This window comes from Leopardus geoffroyi, chromosome C2, assembly GCF_018350155.1.
Source record: "Leopardus geoffroyi isolate Oge1 chromosome C2, O.geoffroyi_Oge1_pat1.0, whole genome shotgun sequence".
In the NCBI taxonomy this organism is placed as follows: domain Eukaryota; kingdom Metazoa; phylum Chordata; class Mammalia; order Carnivora; family Felidae; genus Leopardus; species Leopardus geoffroyi.
Genome location: NC_059333.1, coordinates 122,368,279 through 122,393,075, shown reverse-complemented (window position 1 = coordinate 122,393,075; position 24,797 = coordinate 122,368,279). Strand labels below are relative to the sequence as shown.

Sequence of the window (24,797 nt, the reverse complement as noted above, 5' to 3'; positions counted from 1 at the left end):
ATCACCACTGAAGGCTTTATTTTTTTAACAGCTTTACTGAGATCACAAACATACAACTCACCTATTTAAAGTGTACAATTCAGTGGTTTTGGGTACATTCACAAATATGTGCTACCATCACCACAGTCAATTTTAGAACACATTCATCACCTCAAAAAGAGATGTGTACCCTTGGGATGCTTGGGTGGCTCAATCGGTTAAGCGTCCGACTTCAGCTCAGGTCATGATCTTGCGGTTTGTGAGTTTGAGCCCCACAACAGTCTCTGTGCTGACAGCTCAGGGCCTGGAGTCTGCTTTGGATTGTGTCTCCCTCTCTGTCTGCCCTTCCCCCACTGATGTATGTGCATGCTCACTCTCTCTCTCTCTCTCGCTCTCTCTCTCTCTCAAGAATAAATAAACATTAAAAATTTTTTTAAAAAAAGAACACGTACCCTTTATCTGCTACCCCCTAACCCTCCATCCTCATCCCAAGCCTAAGAAACCACTAATCTGTTTTTTATCCTTATAGATTTCCCAGCTCTAGACATTTCATTTAAATAGAATCATATACTATGTGGTCTTTTGTGACTAGCTTCTTGTGTTTGGCATAATATTACCACTAATGGCTAGAGAAGTAGAATTCTCTAATCAAAGTGGCTCTTTAGAAAGAATGTTCTTGATGCAGAATGGTAGAAGGGGGCTGTGAGGCCAGGGAGTGCCATTAGGAGTCCATAATTGTGCGTACCTGTTATGGGGTCTTATGCATGCTCAATAAGCAAGGTTTTTGGCTGCAAGTAAGAAAACACTAAACTATAAATGGCTTAAATAATAGGGACATAGTATCTTTGTGTGTATGCATGGTTTTTTTCTAATTTTTTTTTCAACATTTATTTATTTTTGGGACAGAGAGAGACAGAGCATGAATGGGGGAGGGGCAGAGAGAGAGGGAGACACAGAATCGGAAACAGGCTCCAGGCTCTGAGCCATTAGCCCAGAGCCCGACGTGGGGCTCGAACTCACGGACCGCGAGATCGTGACCTGGCTGAAGTCGGACGCTTAACCGACTGCGCCACCCAGGCGCCCCTGTTTTTTTCTAATTTTTAAGTTTTTATTTTAATTCTAGTTAGTTAACATACAGTGTTATATTAGTTTCAGGTATACAAAGTAGTGATTCAACACTTCATACATCACTTGGTTCTTATCACCCATGACAAGTGCACCCCTTAGTCCTCATCACCTATTTCACCCATCCCCACACCCACCTCCCCTCTGGTAACCATCAGTTTGTCCTTTATAGTTAAGAGTCTTGATTAAGAGTTAAGTTTCTTGATTTGTCCCTTTCTCTTTTTTCCCCTTTGTTCATTTGTTTTGTCTCTTAAATTCCACATATGAGTGGAATCATATGGTATTTGTCTTTCTCTGATTGACCTATTTCATTTAGCATAATACACTCTAGTTCCATCCATGTCATTGCAAATGGCAAGATTTCATTCTTTTTTGTGGATGAATAATATTCCATTGTATATATATTCCACATCTTCTTTATCCATTCCTCAGTCGATGGACACTTGGGCTGCTTCCATACCTTGGCTATTGTAAATAATGCTGCTGTAAACACAGGGGTGCATGTATCCCTTTGAACTAGTGTTTTTGTATTCTTTCAGTAAATACCCAGAAGGGCAATTGCTGGATGATAGATAGGGTAGTTCTATCTTTGACTTTTTAAGGAACCTCCATACTGTTGTCCAGAGTGGCTGTACCAGTTTGCATTCCCCACAACAGTGCACAAGGATTCCTTTTTCTCCACATCCTTGCCAAACGCCTGTTGTTTCTTGTGTCGTTGCTTTTAGCCATTCTGACAGGTAAGAGGTGATATCTCATTGCAGTTTTGATTTGCATTTCCCTGATGGTAAGTGATGATGAATATCTTTTTATGTATCTGTAGACCATCTGGATGTCTTCTTTGGAAAAATGTCTGTTCATGTCTTCTGCCCGTTTTTAGACTGCATTATTTGTTGGGATGCCTGTCTGGCTCAGTTGGTAGAGCATGCAGCTCTTGGTCTTGGGTTTTGAATTTGAGCCCCACATTGGGTGTGGAGGTTACTTAAAAATAAAATCTTTAAAAAATTTTTTTAAAATTAATTTGAGTGTTTCTGGGGTGTTGAGTTGTTCTTTATATATTTTGTTACTAACACTTTGCCTTTTAGTTTTGTCGATTGTTTGCATTTAGCAAGATTTTGTTCATTAAGTTTGTAACTGTTTTTTTTCTTTTGGTAACTGAAATTCCTGAGAGGATTTGACATGAAATTTGTAAATGTTGTTTTAAATGTTTATGAATATTTAGTTAGGTCAATTTATATAAATAGTTACTTGTTAGGGGAATATAATCTTTTAAATTGATAAGTTAATGGAACATGAGTTCAAAGTTAAGAGAAAATAATTATTCTTATTTTTATACTTTTGAACATCTATGTTTATGAATAAAACAACTATGTTTACAGGTGATTTTAAGTTTATGGGTTTTTTTTTTTTTCTTGAAAGAGTGAGAGAGAGGATGTGTGTGAGGGGGCACAAGCAGGGGAAGGGCAAAGGGAGAGAGAATCTTAAGCAGGCCCTACACCTAGCACAGAGCTGGACACAGGGCTTAATATCACAACCAGGAGATCATTACCTGAACTAAAATCAAGAATTGGACACTTAAGTGACTGAACTATCCAGGCGCCCCTAAGCTTACATTTTTTTAACTTAAACTTAATTGAATATTGATTCAGACACATGTTAACATATATATTTCTTTCTGTGCTCCAAATTCTACTTTGGACCTTAAAAGCTCAATTGGTAGAGGGGTGCCTGGGTGGCTTAGTCAGTTAAGCGTCTGACTTTCGCTCAGAGTATGATCTCAACGGATCACGGGTTCAAGCCCCACGTTGGCTGTGTGCTGACAGGTCGGAGCCTGGAGCCTGCTTTGGATTGTGTTGTCTCCCTCTCTCTCTGCCCCTCCCCTGCTTGTGCTCTGTGCCTCTCTCTCTCTCAAAACCAAATAAACATTAAAAAAAAAAATTTTTTTTTTAAACCTCAATTGGTAGTAAAATACCCAACTCATCTAGGTTTTTAGGGACTACTTTAGTTTTAAAACTGGAAGTCCCACATCCTGGGAAGCTTAGCAAACTGGGGCAGGAGGTTACCATTATTGGCAGACAATCCTCTGACCTTCACAACAGCCATGTGGCAACCTGGTGTGAAATCTGCATGCAGGGTTTTTATTCCCATTAACAGAAGCAGCAGCTGGGCTCAGAGATGTTAACATGTTTTGGCCAAGGCCATAGTTTGGTTTATAATTTATCCATCTTTCTCACGTCCTTTTTCTACTTAATGTGATTGGTTGATTTATTTCTGAGGTCTTTCCTCCCTCCCCAGTGGAGAACTTGTTTTTTTCTTTCTAGAAATGAGTTTTATTTTCACCTGGAGGAGCCATGGTCTAAGATTAACTTCAGCAGTAACCCCTAGAAATTCTTTTGTAGAGACATTCAGGGAGGTTGCCTTAGTCTTTGAAAGATGGGTAGAAACAAAGGTTATGAAGTTGTTCAGTACATGGATTACTGTGCATTTTAAAAATTATTTTGCTGATTATTTAAAATATATTAATATTGGGACACCTGGGTGGCTCAGATGGTTAAGTGTCCAATTCTTGATTTTGGCTCAGGTCATGATCTCATGGTTTGTGAGTTGGAGCCCCATGTTGGACTCTGCACTGGCGATGTAGAGCCTGCTTGGGACTCTCTCTCTTTCCGTCTCTGTCTGTGTCTCTCCCACTTGGTCTCTCTTTCTCTCTCTCAATATAAACAAATAAACTTAAAAAACATAGTAAAATAAAATACGTTACAACTTATAATTAGCTTTTCAATGATGGTTTTATTGGGATATAATTCACACACCATAAAATTCACTCATTTATGCTCTTAGCCCCTATTCTTAGAGTCAGGGAAATGCAAATTAAAGTAAAAGTGATGTGATGAGCACTGGGTGATGTATGTAAGTGTTGAATCACTAAATTGTACACCTGAATCTAATACTACACTGTATGTTAACTAACACGAATTTAAATAAGACTTAAACAAAATGACGTGACATATAATATACTCTACTGCTCTTCCAAAAAATAAAAGGCAAAAGTGAAATACCAATTTTTACCCATCAGAATGGTAAAATGTAAAAAAAAAAAAAAAAAAAAAAAAAAAAAAAAAGTGATTACTATTCAGTGATGACAAAGATGTGGGAGAATGTTTAGGCTCAGATATTAACGGTTGAAGTATGACTTGCTTCAGCTTTTTTGAAAATTATCTGAAAATATCTATTACTACTTTAAATACACAAAAAACCGAAACAATAATTTCACTTTGGACAATTTATTTCATAGAACTAAAATTATGAAAGGATAAGGATATTTATTGCAATATCTCTTTTGACAAAAGAAACAAATACCTGGGGAAAAAACCCTTTGTCCGTCAGAAGGGAATGATTGAGCGACATGGTTGGCCATACCACGAATGAGTTCGAGCACTCTTCCCCAAACTTAAATCAGTCTTACACCATTAAAATATTTTTATTTGACTTGGCTCCAGGATTCTACAGAGAAACAGAATTAATAGGATTCATATTTACATTATATATGCATTAATAGTATACATATATGTGCATATATACATAATAGGATACATATACACAGAATATTTATTATGAGGAATTGGCTTACATGATTATGGAGGCTACGCAGTCACATGCTCTATCATCTGCAAGCTGTAGACCCAGGAAAACCTGTGGTATAGTTCTGAGAAGCAGGAGAGACCATGGTGTAAGTCTCCGTCTCAGGGCAGGAGAATACCAGTGACCCAGGTCATCAGGCGGAGTGAGACCAAATTCTCCCTGCCTCCGCTGTTTTGTTCTAACCCCTCAACAGATTGTATGATGCTCACCCACGTGGCCGAGGGCCATCTGCTTCACTCAATCTATAGATTCAAATGCTAATCCCACCCAGAAACATTCTCACCGACACACCCAGAAATAATGTTTAGCCAAATAACCAGGCACCCCATGATCCAGTCAAGTTGACATAAAATCAATCAGTACACGTATGTTTGTTATAAAATGAAGTTTTATAGTACCACAGTCAACAGAAAACCAGGATTACTTACTATGCCTTGAAAATATCTGTAATATTAAATCAAAGACAACCAAAGGATGTTACTCATTCCTAGTTAGATAGTATGGCCTATCAAAGATTCTAATCCTGAGCCCAGCGATCCACAAAAAAAGTGAAACGTCAAGTGTCAGAGATACTAAAGACACACACTGCATGATTCAGGGTTATTTAATGTCCCTCATAGGCTATATTAGCTCCTTGGAGTCCACAGTACTGATCATTCCGAACTTCTATAAACATATAGGAGATTCTTATTTTGGACGTGAAGGGATATTCACAATTTATTAGATAAAAAAAGTAAGTTGTAAAGTAATGTGTGTTAATTCAATGTTTATATAACAGGCAAATCAAAAGAAACCCCTGTGTGTGGATTGGTTGCTTGTCTTGGTGTGCACATGGAGAAGTGGATGAATATCTCAAGTATAACCATAGGAAATGACCATTTTTATAAGTTAAAAATGATCTAAACCTGGATATTAATACAACTCCACCTAATAAACCACCAAGGCTGTTGACATTGATTATGGGAAGGAGTAATAGAAAGTCTTATAAGTCTTTTATTATATTGCTTTTAATTATGAGCATATATTACTTTTGAATTTTTCACAATTCTAAGAAAACCATTCCAAAAGAAATCAAAAGAAAGAGAGCACATAGCCCAAGCCATCAAAAGCTGTGAATAAAGCTGCAAGTCTTTAGTTATATGTCGGTGACATCTCAGTAAAGCTTTGCGGAGGGGAAGCTTTAGATCCTTGGGTAGATCACATATCATTAATCCACCTCAGCACTATTAACATTTGGGACCAGATAAATAAGATGTTGAAATAACTCGTAAGAGCATAATAGTAACACACCTGCAGGTGGTCTTTCTATTTGGATGAGGATAAAAACCTTAAGTCCCAGGGATGAAATTCCATCAGTAGTGAAGGACTTGGGGGCATTGAGGCCACTTCCTCAGTTGTGAGGGGTTGTCCCGTGTAGTATAGGATGTTTAGCAGTGTCCCTGGATTCTACCTACCCATGATAGTAGCACCACCCATCCCCAGTCAAATGACAACCAGAAATGTCTACACAAGTTGCCAGACATTCCCTGGGGGCAGAATCAGCCCAGGGTGAGAACCACTGGTCTAGTTTTCAATTTCTCATTACTGATGGGACACCTTGAACCAAGTTAGGGAACCAAGTTAGATCCCTTAAAGATCTAACACTGTCTGATTTCACCAATATGGAATCTATGAGTGTTTTCCAGAAGCTGTTTTCCTCCAGAGCCACTAGAGGGGACACTCTGCAACACAAAGGACAGAAGAGACCTTGGGGAACCTTGTTTTCCTCTACTTGTGGACTTTGTTGTCTCTGATTTGGAGGGCCCAGCCTTTAATAAATAGTCTTTGATGTTGAGAGCTATAACCTTTACCCACAAGGCATGTAGAGCTGTTTGCTTGTGGTTTGTGCCATAAAAGTCGGTGTTTTTAGATCTGGTGGAAGAGAGTGAAGTGTTCTTTGCTTCTTTAAACATTCTTCATAAAGCAGTCAGATGAATAATATTACTAAAAAGAAGTTTTGTGTCTCCATGAAGAGAGCCCATGGGACAACCAGGATAGGATGTCAAAGACTGAGTTCTCTTCCTGGTCCTGCCACTTCCAGGCTGTGAGACATTGGCCAAGTCTCTTAACCTTTCTGGTTAGATACAGCAGCTAAGGAGATAAGCCGAGAGATTAAGGTCACACATCGAATTATATGGTCAAGCAAGGGTTTGGATCTGACCTGTCAATTCCATGGAATACTTGTGAAAATCAAATGAGATGGTGTACGTGAAAGAGCATTGAGGAATAGAAAGCCCCTTACAAGTTCAGGGTGTGGATTTTCAGGTATTATGAGGGCAAAAGGAGATGGTGACTAAGAGTGAGCATGGGGGGGAGGGGTGCATGGGGAATGGGTGGAGGAGGTCCACAAAGGCAACAGCAATAATCCTCCACCAACTCTTATAAATTATAGAAAAAGGCCTTAACACCCCCAAATCCTTCACTGCTGATGGAACTTCATCCCTGGGACTTGAGGTTTTGATCCCCATCCAAATGGACAGACCACTTTATGCTCTTAGGAGTTGCTTGAACACCTTAATGAAAGTGAAAGATCTACTCCAACACTTGTTTCTCAGACTTTAAAAATCCTGAACCACAGTGACAAATATGTTTCACAGAGAGACCCAGCTCGCACCCATATTTTAAAACCAAAACAAAAGTCTTATAATGTACTTGAATTCTTCTGTTTTATTTTGTCACTTGAAGCTCACGCTGGTTCTGACCCAATAAATAGTGGGTACTGACCTGCAGTTTTAAAAACACTGTCCTAGAAGTTTTTGTGGAGGATGGAGTCCTGGTCCTAGGCTGGGGAAGAAACAGGAGATACGACCACCAAACATTACTCAAGGAGCCTCGAGGATGAATTCTTTTACAATTTTCTAGGAGCTGATTCTTTGGGGAATGGTTCAGGAAGTGGAAATGAAAGCCATAATCCCGAATTCATCTAAATGAATGAGGATGGGCCACTGAGCAGTAGCCTCCCAGCTGGATTCTCAGAGGTCATGATCTAAACCCCGCTCCATTAACATGAAGTATAGATAGGTATAATATAACCAACACCATAATAAAAATTAAAACCCAACATTTATTGAGCCCTTATCAGATGTTGCACTGAGCACTTATGTGAATGGTGATACAAACAAAGTTTGAGAGTTCCCTGGTTTTCTTTATGTCCTGAACGCTAAAAAGAATTCTGGCTTTGCCTGTCCACTTTCTTCCCCTTACCTATCAGAAGAACAGGAAGGAAATAGAAGAATTAGAGCAGCATTGGTTAGGGTGGGAGAAAAACTTGCTAGGGAGCTTGGGAGAAAGAAGGCAAGGCCAAAGCTATTGGGTATAAGGAGTTTGGACAAGACGGGGAAAAGGATGTTAAGAAGGCTTGCAGGGGGCTCTATATGGTGCTTCAGAAATGCAAGTATTGAATATGAGTTAATTTGAAATTATTTTTTGGTAACTGGACTGGGTTTCTTAGATTGTAACATCACCCTGAGACTGGCCCATGTGGGTTATGGTCTCAAGAGGGTCACATAATCATTATCTTATTTAATTTTCATAACAAACCCAGCAGGTGGTATTATTATTTCCTTTTTTTCCAGATTAAAAAAATAAAGGAGGCTGATACAGGCTAAGTAACCTTAAAGTCATATAACTAAGAAATAGTGGAGCCAGTACTGAAACTTAGGTCTTTCAACCTCCAAAGCTCTTAACAAGTCCATGAACAAAGATTATTTCCAATATAAATAATATCAAGGAAGAATAAAATAATTAGGATAGGATTTAACGAAAGGAATATAAGACTTGTATGCCAAAATGGTAAAACATTGTTGAGAGAAATTAAAGATCTAAATATATGGAAAGGCTTCCCAGTTTCACGGATCAGAAGACTTAATGTTGTTAAAATGGGAATACTCCCTAAACCGATCTACAGGTAGAACACAGTCTCTGTCAAAATCCCAGCTGGAATAGGGGTGCCCGGGTGGCTCAGTTGGTTAAGTGACCGACTTTGGCTCAGGTCATGATCTCATGGTTGGTGAGTTTGAGCCCCGCATTGGGCTCTGTGCTGATAGCTCAGAGCCTGGAGCCTGCTTCCAATTTTGTGTCTCCCTCTCTCTCTACCCCTCCCCTGTTCACGCTCTGTGTCTCTCTGTCTCTCAATAATAAATAAACGTTTAAAAAAAACAGTTAAAAAAAAAACCCAGCTGGATTTTTTGTAGAAATTGAGAAGATAATCCTAGAAATCAAATAGAAATGCAAGGGATCCAGACTGGCCAAAACAGTCTTTTTTTTTCCTTAATTTTTTTTTTTAACATTTATTTATTTTTGAGACAGAGAGAGAGAGAGCATGAACAGGGGAGGGTAAGAAGAAGAGGGAGACATAGAGTCTGAAACAGGCTCCAGGCTCTGAGCTGTCAGCATAGAGCCTGACGCGGGGCTCAAACCCACAGACCGCGAGATCATGACCTGAGCCGAAGTCAGCCGCTTAACCGACTGAGCCACCCAGGCGCCCCCAAAACAGTCTTGAAAAAGCACAAAGTTGGACTCATCCTCTCTGATTTCATACTTATTATGAAGCTATAGTAATCAAAACAGTGTGGTGCTAGCATAAGAACAGACAGATCCATGGAATAGAATTAAGAGTCCAGAATTAGCAAATATTTATAGTCAGTTGATTTTTGACAAAGGGGCCGAGACAATTAAATGTGGGAAAGAATGGACTGTTTTTTAAAATAAGCTTTGAGGGCACCTAGGTGGCTCAGTCAGTTAAGTGTTCAACTTTGGCTCATGTTATGATCTCACAGTTCATCAATTTGAGCCCTGCATCAGGCTCTGTGCTGACAGCTCGGAGCCTGGAGCCTGCTTTGGATTCTGTGCCTCCCTCTCTCTCTGTCCCTCCCCCACTTATGCTCTTTCCCTCTCTCTCTCTCTCAAAAATAAGTAAATAAATAAAATTTATAAATAAATAAAATAAAGTAAAATAAAATAAACTTTGTATTTTAGAACAGTTTTAGATGTTTAGAGTTCTTGTGAAAATAATTTTTCAACAAATGATTCTAGATATCCACAGGAAAAGAATGACTTTGGATCCCTACCTTATACTATATAAAGTGGATCATAGACCTACATGTGAGAACTATAACTATTAATCTATTAGGGGTGCCTGGGTGGCTCAGTTAAACATCCAGTTATTGATTTCGGCTCAGGTCATGATCTCACATTTGTGAGATTGAGCCCCATGCTGAGCATAGAGCCTTCTTAGGATTCTCTCTCTGCCCCTCCCCTTTTCCCCTCAAAATAAGTAAATAAACATTTTTAAAAATAAAATAATACTGGGGCACCTGGGTGGCTCAGTCAGTTGGGCATCCGAATTCAGCTAAGGTCATGATCTCAAGGCTCGTGAGTTTGAGCCCCATGTCAGGCTCTGTGCTGATAGCTTGGAGCCTGGAGCCTGCATCTCCCTCTTTCTCTGCCCTTCTCCCTCTCATGCTCTGATTCTCTCTCTCAAAAATAAATAAACATTAAAAAAATTTTTAAATAAAATAAAACTATTACTCTATTAGAAGAAAACTTGGGTATAAATCTTTATGACCTTGGATTGGACAATGGTTTCTCAGATTTGACACCAAAAAGCACAAGTGATATAACAGAAGATTCATAAAGGGAATTCATCAATATTAAAAACCTTTCTCCTTCGAAGAATATCATAAATAAAGTGAAATGACAACCCACAGACAGGGCAATAATATTTATAAAGCATATTTCTGATACGGGATTTGTATCCAGAATGTATAAAGACAAATAATCCAATTTAAAAATGGACAAAGGATTTGAACAAACAGTTCTCCAGAGAAGACATGCAAATGACCAGTAAGCCCATGAAAAGATGCTCAACATCATTAGTCATTAGGGGGATGTAAATCACAAGCACAATGAGATACCACATCAAAACCACTGGGATGGCTAGAATCGAAAAGATAGACAAGAATTGTGTTGTGAGGATGCGCCGAAATCAGAACTCTCACACATGGCTGGTGGGAATGTAAAATGGCGCACTTTGGAAAACAGTCTGACAGCTCCTCAAGATGTTAAACAGGATGCTCGCTTCGCAGCCCGTGTACTAAAATGTCAAACATAGAGTCACCTTACAACCCAGCCCAGCACTCCTACTCCTTGGTATCCACCCAAGAGACATCAAAACATACGTCCACACAAAAGCTTGTACTGGAATATTCATGGCAACATTATTCACAACAGTCAAAATGGAAACAACCCAAATGTCCATCATCTGATGTATGGATGAACAAAATGCGGCACATCCACACAATGGGATATTATTTGGGCCTAAAAAGGAATGAAGTACAGGGGTGCCTGGCTGGCTCGGTTGCTGGAACATGCAGCCCTTGATCTTGGGGTCATGGTTCCCAGCCCCATGCTAGGCCTAGAGCTTACTAAAAAAAAGTTAAAATAATAAATAAACAAACAAACAAACTGAAAAAGGGGAATGAAGTACGGATATATTCTACAACATGGATGAACTGTGAAAATATTATGCTAAGTGAAAGAGGCCAGACACAAAAGGCCACATACTATATGATCCCATTTATATGAAATGTCCGGAAGATGCAAATCTATAGAGACAGAGAGAAGGTTAATGTTTGCCTAGGACAGGGGGGTGAGGGGTGGTGTGAGTGAGAGTGACTACTAATGGGCATGTAGTTTCTTTCTGGGGTGATAAAAAAGCTTCTAAAATTAGATTACAGGTCACACAATTCTGTAAATATACTAAAATCCATTGACTTGTACACTTTAAGTGGGTTAACCTTATGGTATGTAAATTATATCTTAATAAATTGTGTTTTTAAAAAGTGCATGAGATGAAAAAAATTGGAGGCAGCAAGTATAGAAAAGTCTTTGAGGAATTTCTTGAACCTGTAAAGGTTTTATTGATGTATTTTTTGATTACCAGTATATAACTGCATTTGTTGTAAAAAAAAATAAAAAATAGAAAATAAAAAAAAAACTGCATTTGTTGTAACAAAGGATTCTCTAGATGGGGTAGAGGTTAGGGGGTGTCACTGTACTTACTTCTCTGGGTCCCCCAGTAGATGTTTTGCCCAATTCTGATTTTATCCTATTAGGATCAATCCCAGAACACACAGTGCCAGGCTTTGTATCTCACTGAAGCTTACTCATCATTTCCCCTTTTTTTCCTTTTGTCTTCACATTATCCTGGCCCCGCAAGGTAGAATGAAAAAATAATAAGCCTCTCTTTGTCTCATTAGAGAAATAAACACCTGTGTATGTGAAGCAAGCAAGGCCACCAAGCCTTTGGGGAAGCAGAGTGGGGAGATGCCCAAAAGGCATTTTCTACAGAGAACCAAGGGGGATAAAAAAAAAACCCAAGCCTTCTGCCAAAAATGCCTGGAACTTAAAGTGCTCTCCTCAGCCCAAGGTCAGGCTCTGCGTGGACGTTGACAATGACCCTGATCAGTTGTTGCTGCTCCCTTAATTAAAAGCATGTGGCTTCCTCTCTTCCAAAATTCACCTTTGCTAATTCCACCTGCCTGGGGAGTCAGAACCCTGTAATTCCTCAGAGTGGCAACTGGCAGAATTCCCAGGAACAAGGTGGCAACACGACGTCCCCAGCTACCAGAGGCATCAATCTCCTGAGCCAGGGAGAGGGGTCTCATAACCACAGTGGGGAGGAAAGCCATGGAGTGGCATTATTGAGGAGGCCACTGACATCTCCCTCCCTGCTTCTGCAAGGGGCTGGAAATTCCTGGCATTTGTATTCCTCTTGGAATGTGACATTTACTCTAGGAGAACCATGGAAAAGTACAAACCATAATCATAAAGCCCAGAAGGAGAAGGTACCTCCAAGGTCATCTTTATCCTGGGCCCAGATACCCCCATAAGCAGATGTTCTCCTCTGGCCAACCCACCTCACCTTGGCTTGAACACAGCCACTGATAGGACTCGCACTCTGTCTCAGAACGGCAGCTGATTCCTGGTAGAGCAGTGCTAAGGGCAGTCACTGCCCCTGTCAGGTCCAGCTCTGTCCCTGTCACCTCCAGCCCCGCCTTGTACTTGAAACACGCCTTTGTTCTAACTCCTTCTCTAGGCCTTGGAGTCTTTGAGAGCTATCTTGTTTTTCTTTGCTCTAGTCTTCTTGCCTGTCAGCAGTGCCTTTAGCTGCACTGACCCCCCACGTATCCCCATGAGTCCAGGAGGCAACAAAGACAATACTGGGCCTCAGCCCCTCTGAGATACCCAGTCCACAGTTCTCCCACACCCTGCATCCACCACACGCCGTCAGACCTCCCTGACTTTGTCTCCCCATCCCAGCTTCTTACCCCCACTGGGACCTGACAATGAACCTGCCTTCCTGACCACTCTGGCTATCCCAGACCTTGTGTTGACCCATTGAGAGGACATGAGGCCTACTTCCCTAGACAGACCATCCCTAATTCCACTACTTCCTTGTGGAATGATTTCAAGCCCCATCATTACCCTTTGCTCACCTGAACAGGCTGCCCTTGGTCATTGTTCACACATTCACTTCAGCCACTCAGCATGGTGATTCAGAACACAGGATTTGAGATCAGACGATCCAGGCTCTGCCATTAGCTAGTGTGAGACTTTAGAGAAGTCTCTTAATCTCTCTGAGCATCATTTTCCCATCAATAGAATAGGGAAGAATAATAGTACCTAACCTCATAGCTTTGTCATGATGATAACAATAAATGAAATCATCTTTGTAAAGCACTTAGCACAGAGGCTTGAACATTCAGTGCAAGTATTCAGTATATGTTTTCTACTATTTTATTCTAAAATTATCATCTAGGGGCACTTGGGTGGCTCATTCAGTTAAGTATCCGACTCTTGATTTGGGCTCAGGTCACGGTCTCATGGTTCATGAGATCAAGCCCCGCGTCAGGCTCCACGCTGACAGCATGGAGGCTGCTTGGGATTCTCTCCCCTGCTCTCCCTCTGCCCCCTCCCTGTCCCCTCCCTGCTCATACATGTGCACGTGCTCTCTCTCTCTCTCTCAAAAATTTTAAAAAGAATTATCATCTAAATGTATCAAAATTCATTCATTCACCATATATTTACTGAGTCCCATGCCAGCACTGGGATATAAAAACCCTTTTAAAGAATGGTCCTCTCTTAAATCCAGGAGGTGCAGGCTCACACTGGCACTCAGAGACAAGGAGCTGAGGTCCAGGGCCATGGCATAAAGGCACTGATCACCAGATACTGTCTAGGGAATGTGACAAGAGCACCTTCCATCTCTTCACATGTCTTTTAATACCGTCTCGACTCCCTGGTTAAGGCAGCACCACAAGGAAAAGGGGGAATGCCAGAGGGAGAGGTAAGAAATCCCCAGAGAAACGCCCTCTTCTGCTTCTCTCTTTGACAGAGCGTGGCCATGCCTCTGCCATGCAGGAGGGTGACGTCCCTTGGGGGAGGCCTTCTTGAATCTGCCTGGGACTGTTCCGGAAGTAGGAAGGGCGGCTGGGGGTGGAGAGACAGCAGGAATGTTCTCCTGGCTTGCTGCTCTGTACAGGCGAGTGTGCCGAGAGGAGGGCCTCTGGACATCAAAGGTTCCTTTTGTCCCCTTCCGAGTGGCAGGGCAGCCAGGCCGCTGGCGATGACTCAGGCCTGGCCCTGACGTCACCCACGCCCGGCCACTGGCCTCCCTCTGCAGCCAGGAAACTGGCTGGGGAGTGGCACTCGCAGCTGCAGCAAATCTCAAAATAAGGAGGCAACTGCCTCTCTCCTCCTCCTCTCCATCTCCTCACAACACACCTTTCTTTTCTTCTTTTTCTTTTTTTTTTTTTTTTTTTAGCCTTATGGAAGGTTTTGCTTGTAGATCAACTTTCAAAATGTAGGAAGTCAGAATGGGTGACATCATCAGAAAAATATGTGGAGCTGATCTCAACAAGAAGTGAAGAACCCAGAGCAAGAAAGCGGTTTTAACTCCTGAGTCCAGGGAGTTGGCAGCGTTTGGGTTTCAGAGGAGCCAGCATCTCCGAGTAAGTGAAGGCCCACCCCTGCCCCTCTCACTCAGCACCCTACACTGTGTGGCGCCATCTTGTTTCCTGACACCTGCGGCTTGGCAGGCCCCAGCCCAGAGGGAGGTGGTGGGGACTACATTTGGGAGACCCTCCAAATATAGCACCAAAGCGATTTTATCTGATCTCTCTCTTTTCACAGGACCAGACAAGAATGCATTTCCTCTCAAAAAAAAAAAAAAAAAAAAAAAAAAAAAATATATATATATATATATATATATATATGTATACATACACATAGGCTGAAACCCTGGGGGAAATGGCTCAAGTCATGCCTTCCCCGGTCAACCTTCTTGTTTTGTCTCCTCTTCCTCCTCCCCGAGCCCTGGTGCTCTGTTTTGGACTGCCAGAATGTTTGTTCAGAGTTCTGAACTCTTTGCTTCCTGAATCTTAAACCGAGTAATCAGACATAAAAAGAAAGCCTGTTCTAGGCAAATACGTGCCCTATGTCGTCCAGTTGTAGTTTTGCACTTAACCTGGTAAAAGATGGCAGTTTTCATAAGAAAACATCCACAACCTGCCGCCTTCACAGAGAGTGTTTCTGGTTGCTTCTGATTGTTTTGGTGCGCGCACCTCCATTGTTTCATCACCGTGTTTATAGAGTGCTTATTTTAATTCCTGCTTGGGCTATTGCATCTGGAATGATACTAAACACAAAGACAGATCTAATGTATCTCTGATGTCTGTTTTAATGTCACCTAAAAAACTTAAGTCGTTGCATAGCCTATAATTTTACAAGCTCTGGAAGTTCCTAACCAAGAAAGTTAAGTTCCTGAGAGAGAAGTTTAAATGTGTACATAAGAACTGCAGAGCACATAGGCATAGAAATCATACCCAGTGCTCCTAGCCTCCAGTGTCATCCCCTGAGTCAGCATTTAGTCTTTGAATAGCTTACTTAGCAGAGTAGAATTGTTCTTTATAAATTCTGTTTTATAATGATTAGAGGGGGATGTATTAAAAAAATAAATCTTATTTTAAAGGCAACGGAGAAGCTTGTCATTCACTGGAAAACAGTGGCAAATTCCTTTGTAGTCTGACAACACTCCTGGAAAGTAACCCTATATTTGTTTTGTAATTCTAATATATTCATTTTGTACATCTTACGTTTACTTTTTGTTTTAATTTAATGCATCAGGTTGTCGATGTGAGATTCTGCTAAATTACTGTTCTTCTGGCTGTAAGATCTGAATGCTGTGACCACTAATTTGGTGAGTGTCATTTGTCCCTAATGGCTGCTTAAATTTAAATTCACTAATTCTGTTCTCTTGGTTTATAGTAAAATTTAAGGAAAGGGGAGAAGGCATGGGAACTTGTGCACACACACAAAAATAACTACATCAAAAAGGACATGTAAGTGTTAGGATATGCTAATTGCTATAGTAGACTGAAAAATGTATAATGGCTCAAACACAACAGAAGTTTATTTCTTGCTCACGTGACAGTATAGTGGGGCAACTCTCTTTCACACATGCATTCAGAGATACAGATGGAAAGAGGCTCCACCTTCTGCAGCATGTGATTTTCAAGGCCATCAGGACTGTCTCCACTCCCCAGTGAAAGAGAAGAAGAGTGTGAATAAGAGCAGAGGGGAGGTTTTCACAGGCCATGCCTAGAAGGGATGTACAACACTTCTATTCATATTTGGTTGACTAAAACTCAGTCACATGACCATGGCTAACTGCAAAGGGATCTGGGAAATGTAGTTCCCAGGGAGGCAGCCACTTCCCAGCAATGGTCTAGAGAGTTTCTGGGTAAGAGGTTGTCCTCTCTGGCACAGCATAATAAAGAGCTTAGAGATGCTCAAGGATAAGATAGCAGAATGAATTAGTGGGAGAAGCAAAAAATTATCAGATATTTAGTATTCCCTGACTGACTCTCTTAGGTAAAATCTAGCCATATGGGCAAGGAGCAGTGGGTGAGATTTTTCAAGATGCCTCTGTTCTTTCCAACCCTGAGCCTTTCTATGAGCACTACCATGCTGCCAGTGACCAGTACATGAGGAAAGACATTCTTTCCCTTATTTTCCCCTCCAGGGTCCTCTTGGTCTAGGATCATTCTGGCATTGTTTCCTGCTTCTGGGTCTAGTCATGCTAGTTGGAATTGTCCAACAGAATTCTGTTCCCCCAACTTTGAGCCCCAGTAGTCTATTGGAAAGCTCATGGTTTCTTTAGCTCATGGTTATGTCTCCTTCTGGGAACTTTGGGAAGCTATCCTGCCTGATCTACTCCAGATCTTGGGAAGTGTTTTAATCTTAGGTGTGTGATCGGGGTAAGGGGTAGGATCCCTGACTGAAATGAGATCTTCAAACCAAGTTATTAGAGAAACATTTAAAAATAGATTTAAAAGGCTCAGGCTGGAGAGATTAGTGCAACCCTAAGGATTTGATACATAATTCTAGTTTTTTCTTTTCAGGGAAAGTTTCAAAACATGTACTGAAATAATGAGTGGTAAGGATATAATCCCTGTTTAGGGAACTCTGAGCTAATTTTATGTTTTATGTAGCCTTTTCACCATTGTTGGTCTTAGTGCAGAATTCCCCTGCTGGTAAATATCAGAAACCATATGGTGGGTGCCTTATGATGCCCCAAGGGCAGCATAAAGACCTCCAGTAAAAACGGACTTAACATGCTTGCTTCAGCAGCGCATATACTAAAAATGGACTTTGCCTGAGTCTTTGCCTGAGATAGTTCTGTAGTTCTGTTGTCAATATCTGGCTAGATACCCTGGTTTCTGATTGTATTTTGCCCCAGGACTTGACATTTCTGAGGCCCACACCCACACCCTGAAGAGCACACATTGTCCATTGTGTGGGAAGGCAGCTACTGGCCAGTTTGACACAGCCTCTAGGGCTCTCATGGAGACTGGTGCCTGGCGTAGTCTCCTATCACTGCTGCCTCACCTCTGCCGCTGCCCAGTGCTCTCACATCAGGAATGGTCTAAGGAGAAGTGGAGTAGAGTAAGTTGAATTGTTGCAAAAATGCTTCAGTCTCTCAGAGTTCATTTGCTGTGCCTTGGGTTTGTCCTGGAAGTATCTACTGAACTGAAGGCTGGCTGGGCTGGTGGAGGAAGCTAAAGATAAGACCAAGTTGAACGGGCCTGCTTAGAAGGGTGCAGCCAAAGGAGTAAGTTGAGAACAAATGCTAGGTTTCTTTTTTTTTTTTTTTTTTTTTTTTTAATTTTTTTTTTTCAACGTTTATTTTATTTTTGGGACAGAGAGAGACAGAGCATGAACGGGGGAGGGGCAGAGAGAGAGGGAGACACAGAATCGGAAACAGGCTCCAGGCTCTGAGCCATCAGCCCAGAGCCTGACGCGGGGCTCGAACTCACGGACCGCGAGATCGTGACCTGGCTGAAGTCGGACGCTTAACCGACTGCGCCACCCAGGCGCCCCAAATGCTAGGTTTCAAAAGCTAGAGCCAGGTGGGGATGATCTGTTGCTGGAAGCCCCTGTCTAATGGAGTCAGCCAGGAAGGGCAAGGCCAAAGGCCATTCAAGAAGGAAAATGGGGCGCCTGGGTGGCGCAGTCAGTTAAGCGTCCGACTTCAGCTCAGGTCACGATCTCACGGTCCGCGAGTTCGAGCCCCGCGTCGGGCTCTGGGCTGATGGCTCAGGGCCTGGAGCCTGCTTCCGATTCTGTGTCTCCTTCTCTCTCTGCCCCTCCCCCCTTCATGCTCTGTCTCTCTCTGTCTCAAAAATAAATAAAAACGTTAAAAAAAATTTTTTTTTTAAAAAAGAAGGAAAGATGTCAGGGTCCATTTACTTGGGAGACTCAGCAGTCCCAGTTGATAAATTTCAACCGCCATGTGGTAGTGACTTCTCAGAGCACTAAGTACGTAGGAAGTGACATATGAGTGTGTGTGTGGAGGGGGTGGGCTGGGGTCAATCTCCTGATTACTCCTGTCTACCTGTATTGATAGCATGAAAGGGAGGGGTGTGTAATCGCCATATCAGAATTTCAGTACTGTCAGCGTGACCCCTCCACAGTGTTGTTACAGCACGCTGAGTGACCTCACAAACACACCAACATGGCAGGGGTGACAAGGTATACACTTGGTAAATATTTTGATCTTCAACATTTTCAAAAAAGTGTCAAAGTAGACATCATGGGAAAAATTAGACTTCTCTTTAATTTTATATTTTCTTATTTAAAAAACTGTTTATTCCACGTGAGGGGTATAATTAAAATTTGGGGCACCATAGTCTTTTCAGAGCTTAGGTCACCTAAAGAGCTTAGCCTGGACCAATTAATCTGTGATAAGCAGGCATGGATGTGCACAGCAGGCTGACATAGATAGTGCCTAGACCAGTTGATTATTTTTATTATTTTTATTTTTTAACTTTATTTTTGTTTTATTTTTTAAATTTTTAATGCTTATATATTTTTGAGAGAGAGAGACAGAGTGTGAGTGGGGGAGGGGCAGGGAGAGAGGGAGACACAGAAATGAAGCAGGCTCCAGGCTCTGAGCTGTCAGCACAGAGCCTGACGCGGGGTTTGAACTCAGGAACAAAACCGTGAGATCATGACCTGAGTTGACGTGGGATGCTTAACTGACTGAGCCACCCAGGTGCCCCTATTTATTTATTTTTAAATGTTTATTTTTGGCAGAGAGAGAGTATGTGCCTGTGTGAGAGGGGGGAGGGGCAGGGGGGTGGGGGGGACAGAGGATCCGAAGTGGGCTTTGTGCCGATAGTAGAGAGGCGGATGTGGTGGAGCTCGATCCGTGAGATCATGACCTGAGTGGAAGTCAGACATCCAACTGAGCCACCCAGGTGCCCCTCAGTTGGTTATTTTTAATCCCAGAGGTTTTATAGTTTTCATAGCACAGAAATGCAAGCCCTCTTCTTACACTGGGTCGGCATTTATGAATGTTCTTTTACTCCACTGAGAGGATTTTGCAATAAGGCCACGTCATATTCACCAAAGCTAAGAATTCATGGTAATAGGGCTTTGTAATTGCTCATGCTGAAATCCCCCGATTTCTTGTCAAGAACGAAGTTGGAAAACACCACACTTGAAGACTTCACGGTTTTGTTTTTAACTCAAGAAGCCTCTGCTTTTCATCAGAACTTGAAAGCTTCCTCCCGCCTCCAAAATGGTATTTTTAAAGGATGTAAAACTGAGATTCTGTCAGAATAAATAAAGTAATATATGTGAAATGGTTTGGGGGGGAAAATGGTTTGGGCAACTTAGAACAATGCATAGCAAGTCAAGATACTGATGAAAATAATTATAATAATGGTTAGCATTGGTGTTTTGACTTTTACTGTTGGTATTAATATTGTAAGTATCATCATTTAACATTTTTTGGTCTTTCTCAATTGACTTTCATCTGAGATCCTTAGCACCACTCACTAGCTAGCCACAGCATGTGGGATAACATTTTCAAGGTCATTCGGAAAGGTTTGACTATAGGCCAGAAGCCTAACCAAGAGGCTTGTAATGTTACTCAGAGAGAGGTTTGACCCTGGGGGGGGGGGGGGGGGAGGGTCACTGAAATCTGTGAGACAGGATGGATTTGAGCTATCTCTCTGCCAAAAAAAACCCAAAAAACCAAAAACAAAAATGGTGTTTCCTGGCATTTTAGGGGGCTCCCAGTGCATTGACCACAGGAGGCTTTGAAACCACTCCACAGAAGCACTGACGTCGGGTGGTGTCTCCCAAATGAGAATGGAGTCCATCGCCTGTCCCAAAGCCCCTAAGCCTGAGTGCAGTCTGTCTGTTTGGTGTTAATGGGGCGGGGGATTATACAGAGTCAACAAGCATGAGTTCAACCCAAGAGCAGTAAAGAAGGTATCATTTAAACTGTGAACTCCCCTCCATGTCCCAGATCCTGTCATCTGCTATCTTGGAATGTAGCGGGGAAAGCAGTATCTAGTGAAAGGATTTTCTCATTGATCCAAATTCCTTGGCATCAACTATTCCAAGGTACTTCACAAAAGAGAATGTAGCTTGAAATTTACCCCAAGCACCAGCCAGAGTCTGAGTCCTTCTACTGCAGCCAGGCCATGGTTGGGCTGGACTCCTAAGAGGAGTCTCTTCCCTCCCTTTTCACCCTACATGAGGTGAATTCCTTTTTGTTTCTTTTAAAATACTTATTGTTTTTCAGATAAAAAGAGTCATAACTAGTTACTATACAAAAAATAGAAAATACAGAAATATATCAAGGAGAAAACAACAGCTTCCAGTAATACAACAAACAAGCAACAATTCTGTATTACCATTTTGATGTATTTGTTTCCAGTTTTTCGCATATAGAAATTATTTGACATGGTATTTTATGTTTTTTCTTACCTCACTTCCATTATGTTGTAAGTATTTCTCCAAGTCACTAAATGGCCTGTGAAAATTTGATTTTTTTAATGTTATGTTATTTATTTATTTGTTTGTTTATTTATTTATTTATTTTTGAGAGAGAGAGCGGGAGCACAAGCGAGGGAGAGGCAGACAGAGGGAGACAGAGGATCTGAGGCAGTGTTTCCTGACAGGCTCTTTGCTGACAGGCTGTCAGCAGCTAGCCCAAAGTGGGGCTTGAACTCACAAACCGTGAGATTGTGACCTGAGCCAAAGTTGGACGCTCAACCGACTGAGCCACCCACATACCCCTGAAATTTTGATTTTTAACGTCTGTGTTTCCCTTGCATTGATATGTCTTAATTTATCCTTTTTGGGTTTTTTTGATGGGCATTTTTTTTAAATGCTTATTTTTTTTTTTTAATTTTTTTTTTCAACGTTTATTTATTTTTGGGACAGAGAGAGACAGAGCATGAACGGGGGAGGGGCAGAGAGAGAGGGAGACACAGAATCGGAAACAGGCTCCAGGCTCTGAGCCATCAGCCCAGAGCCCGACGCGGGGCTCGAACTCACGGACCGCGAGATCGTGACCTGGCTGAAGTCGGACGCTTAACCGACTGCGCCACCCAGGCGCCCCTAAATGCTTATTTTTGAGAGAGAGAGAGACAGAGCCTGAATAGGGGAGGGGCAGAGAGAGAGGGAGACACAGAATCTGAAGCAGGCTCCAGGCTCTGAGTTGTCAGCACAGAGCCAGATGCGGGACTCAAGCCCACAAACGGAACCGGGAGATCATGACCTGAGCCGAAGTCCGATGCTTAACCGACTGAGTCACCCAGGCACCCCTTTGATGGGCATTTTGATTGGCTGTAATGCTCTGCTATTACCAATCTGTAAACATTCTTGTGGATGAATTTTTGTGGACATCTTAGGGAAAATTCCTAGAATTGAATCAGTAGGTCAAATGACCTGTTTCTAAATTTCCTAATGCACATCAGTAAATTAGCCTCCAGAAAGTCACCAGTGTCTATTTCAAAACCTAAGTCCCCTTCAGTTTCTCATGTTAAAATGCATGCTCCTAGGCCCAAGTGGCGTCAGAAGCTCTAAGGACAGGGCCTAGGAATATGCTTTTCAATACACCCTCCTAATCCTTATACACGTTAAAGCCTCTTGATATGCTGCATTCAATTCAATAAACATTCATTTCAGCAAACACTTATTAGAAAACAGAGAGCCTTGAGAGAGTATATCTAAACCAGAATTTAACTTAAAGGCTCCTTTTTTGGCCTCTGAAGTTTAGATTTTTTCTTAATTGTGGTATGGTATAGTTGAAAGATTTTCAGCTAGAGAATCGGGAAACCTTACTGTAAATATGAGATAACTGAGACCCAGAATGATTTACTTCCAGGGGGTTAGCCAGAGATTCAGTGGCAGCAGTAAAACAAGGACTTGGGTAGAAGCAGGGCCTAGATCTCCCCAACCTCAGGGTAGCAGAGACAAGGCCCCAGTGAGAAGATAGACACCTCATGTGAGAGACTCTGCCTCAACCAGGAAACTTTGATCTGCCTTCTTATAGGCAGGGCCATATCTCAGGACCTGTATGGGCAGCCCAGACCCTGTGAGGGGCCCAAGGGCCCACCTTGGTCACCTAATGAGACCAGGCCACTGTGTGCCCTAAGCCCTGAAGTGGTAACACCGAACCTGGACCAAAGAGGACATGGGCAGCCACGCAGAGCCATGCACAAGAGCAGAAGAGGAGGCCGGGTCCAGAGTCAGAATGCAAAAGAGCAGAGACTCATATTGTAGTCAGATCTTAACTGCAAAAGAAGACAGCCAGAGCTAGAGGGGAGCTGTGTGACTCATTCTCAAGGATGGAGTCCCATCACATAACTTCACTGTCTGGGGAGGTACCTGTCCATAGCTGTGCCTGCCTTTTTGAATCTGACAGGTGCTGTGCACCGGGCTGCCTTCTGACAGCAGGTGAGTAGTAGCACCTGGCTGAAGGAGGGGCAGTGGGTCAGAGAAGAGGCTCCTGAAATTGGGAAATCTGGGAAATTCTCTGTTAGAGCAGAAAACATAGTAAACAAACAACAACCAAATTAAAAAAAAATTTTTACCACCTTCTAAGGAGGTGTGAGCATCCATCCTGCTGCATAACCCTGCTCAAGCCCATCAGACTGCGCCTATTGGTCACCTGATGGCATATGGCCGACCTTTCTCATTCTACCACCCCAGCTTCTGGGGGAGTCACCATCGTATCATTTGCTTTCATGCTCAGCCTCCACAAACAGCTCAGTTCCAGTTGGTCCCTAGTTCATGTTTAGGTTCTATAAATCACTATTTAGATTCCTCCACAGCCAAGTCCACATCTTCTGCCTGTGACTGCACCAGGTGAAGTGCAAGAGCCAGAACGCAGAGGCACCAGGGAGTTTGCCTCTGATCACTAAGCTTTACTGCTTCTGTGAAGGGTCTTCATGGTCTCTTGGCTGTTCCCACATAGCATCACTGCTCTTCTCATTCTTGGCCTTCTGGTCCAAACTTGTAGATGATGGGTATGGATTCCGGGAAGTTCTACAACCTCCCTTCACTCAGGGGTACAACAGATGGAAGGTGACTTCCCAGACATGGCTGGAGCAGTTGTCATCACTATGATGTTGGGTCTATGCAAAGCCCATCTCCCTGGCATCCTTTACAACTTCTTTGGCTGAAGCACCTTCTGATGCTTAGATAGAGTTCTAATTACTGGCAAGACCTGGATCCCTTGGCCAAGAAGGTCCATGTGGTGGTGACAGCAGTACCTCTAGATCTAACCCTCAGGAGGTAGATGTTGGAGTTCTGTGACATCCAGACAAGGTGCCCACATGCTGCTGGCAAATCTGAGATTATCAACAGAGTAGGAAGTCCAAGGGCAAAAAGTGTTCAGTGGGGTCTGTGATCTGACGAGTGCTGCTGGTGATCCCATTCTTCCCTGTCTGTGCTGACTCCATGTCTACTCCCCACACACCTTGCTAATGAGTAGTTGACTTTAAGAATAAAAAGCATTCACACAGTCTCTGGCCAAAGCTGCTGGACGACCCTGGCCCAAGCAAATTCTGTCTCTGCTCCATGGCTACCATATCGTGGCTTTCGTATCACCTCTTGGGAGAGTGTCATTGGTATCAAGTCTACCTGTTGGGCCAAGATGTACTGCCTCAAAGAAGCCCAGCATCCCCAGACTGTGATGTCCTACTATTGTAGTCAGGAGCAACTGGTCAAATCTAAAGACTCACCACATATCAAGAGCCCCATTTTCCATCATTGAAGTGCCAGACAGCTCAAACTGCTATGTAGACAAGTATTATGAAATCTGGAACAGTGAGAGATATCAGAAGGCAATGCACCCAAGCTCTGAAGACACCCCCAATTGACTGCCATCTTGACCGGACCAGCAGAAAGAATCCCTACACGTCTATCAGAATGCCTAAAATAACAAATTCTGATGTTCCCCAAAATTGACAAGGAGGTGAAGAAATTGGATGGCTTTTGCACCTCTGGTCGGACCATAAATGGTATAGCCACTCCGGAAAACAGTTTCTAATAAAGTTAAACATACATATATCATACAGTCCCACTCCTGAGTGTTTATACAAGAGAAATGAAAACTTATGCTAGCACAAAAGACTGTATATCAATAT

The 24,797-nt window shown here is 42.3% G+C and overlaps 1 protein-coding gene across 10 annotated transcripts in view; it reads left to right on the top strand.

Moving 5' to 3' along the window:
* ZBTB38 (zinc finger and BTB domain containing 38) overlaps nucleotides 1-24,797 on the top strand; it is a 172,493-nt gene that overhangs the window by 44,407 nt on the left and 103,289 nt on the right. For 6 of the 10 annotated variants that reach the window (XR_006718691.1, XR_006718689.1, XR_006718690.1 and 3 more), the window contains exons 3-4: nucleotides 14,609-14,795; nucleotides 15,970-16,042. The gene's annotated coding sequence lies outside the window, so the exon portion shown is untranslated. Of the gene's footprint in view, nucleotides 1-14,282; nucleotides 14,796-15,969; nucleotides 16,043-18,047; nucleotides 18,083-24,797 lie in introns of those variants that run through there. The other 4 variants (XM_045503458.1, XM_045503459.1, XR_006718692.1 and 1 more) reach the window with 3 other exon arrangements.